The sequence below is a fragment of the Hibiscus syriacus genome, unplaced genomic scaffold (assembly GCF_006381635.1).
Source record: "Hibiscus syriacus cultivar Baekdansim isolate YM2019G1 unplaced genomic scaffold, ASM638163v2 tig00014673_pilon, whole genome shotgun sequence".
NCBI lineage: Eukaryota > Viridiplantae > Streptophyta > Magnoliopsida > Malvales > Malvaceae > Hibiscus > Hibiscus syriacus.
The window spans coordinates 72,819-74,567 of NW_024062333.1; the positions used below are offsets into that span (position 1 = coordinate 72,819).

Genomic DNA, 1,749 nt, shown 5'->3' on the forward strand with positions numbered 1-1,749 from the left:
CAACAATAAACAAAAAAAACAAATCAAGTATCCTCCTCTTCGCTATAATGAGTTGAAAGCGATGGAAGAAAAATCTCCAGTAAAACTTGCTTTTTTACTGACAATGATGGACAATTCATCGAAAACATTTTACCAGCACATGTTTGGCCAATGTTAATTCGGTGATTCATTATCTACCAATGAAATATTTACTAACGATTATTTTCTTTGCACCGACACAAGTAAATACTAGTAAGTGAATTATTTTATAGTGCTCCCCATTTATGAACAAATTATGCCAACTAACATATCTACCCTCTTCATAATATACTTGATGTTTTATGTTGCTTATTAAAGTTGGGGTTAATTTGCAGATATAGCCGCTTAATTTTAATGTTTACAGTTCAGTCTATGAAATATATATATTTCACTCTTTTCTTCAACTAATTTTACTATATAAAGTTCACAACAAATCAATAAGCAATTGCCTCTCATTTCTTCCTACTCTCTGCTTGATTTAAGATTTCTTGTAAGGAGAAGATGAGCAATGTTTCTTCTTTGATAGCACCACTTAGAAGGTATTAAATTACTCCCAAAAGCACTTCCTCTCATTTTCTCTTGAGCTTATTACTATATAATTGGTTGGATTTTGTTATGGTTTAATTTCAGGTTAGCTGGGAAAGAGGCGATTATAACAGGAGGTGCAAGCGGCATTGGAGCAAGTACCGCGTGCCTTTTCCATAAAAATGGTGCCAAGGTCGTGATCGCTGATATCGATTACAACAAAGGAGAAGCCCTTGCCAATAAGCTCGGTGAAGGTGCTTGCTACATTAGCTGCGACGTGACAAATGAAGACGATGTCTGAAACGTCACTGACGCTGCGATCAGCAAGTATGGAAAACTCGACGTGATGTTCAGCAATGCAGGCATCATGGACCGCCCCATGAGCACCATCTTGGACATCACGAAGCCAGAAATCGAGCAAGTTATTGGGGTAAACCTTGTGGGTGCTCTACTAGGAGCGAAACATGCAGCCAGGGTGATGGTGCCTCAGCGTAAAGGATGAATACTTTTCACTGCTATTGCATGTACAGCAATCGCAGGGCTTCGATCGGGCAATGCCTATGCAGTGTCGAAATATGGAGTTTTGGGTCTGAAAGAACTTGGCAGCTGAGCTTGGCCAGCATGGGATAAGAGTAAATTGTATATCGCCTTATGGAGTTGCAACTCCAATGATTGTATCAAATGAAGCCGAGGTTACGAACCTGGAACAGAAACTAACAGAAATGGGGAATCTCAAAGGGGAAACTCTCAAGCCAGAGGGTTTGGCTTATGCAGCTTCATACCTGGCTAGTGATGAAGCCAACTTTGTGAGTGGGATCAAACTTGTTCTGGACGGAGGTTTCAGCATCGTCAATTCTACCATGATGAAGGCTTTTTACCTTATCCACTAAAAATATTTTGGATAAAACATTATCAAGGCGTTTCATGGCTCCCAATAAAAGCATAACGGATATCATTGTATAGTACAAAATTACGGTTGCGGCGTCGTGGTTGCTCGTGTTCCAGATGTTATGGCGTGATTTTCTTCCTAAAAATAATTATGTTTTATGTTGCAGATACAGTTTACGGTGTTATGGTGACCTTGAATAATATTATAATGTGGTCGTTATACTGTGTTGCAGCCGCAATTTAATACTATAGATTATATCCCATCATGTTTTATTGTAGGACCCGTTATATCGACAGGCTTTTGCATGAGCAACCTGA

At 39.2% G+C, this 1,749-nt stretch overlaps 1 pseudogene; it reads left to right on the forward strand.

Moving 5' to 3' along the window:
• Nucleotides 1-519: 519 nt before the first annotated feature.
• LOC120207377 lies at nt 520-1,433 on the forward strand (annotated as a pseudogene).
• Nucleotides 1,434-1,749: the final 316 nt, after the last annotated feature.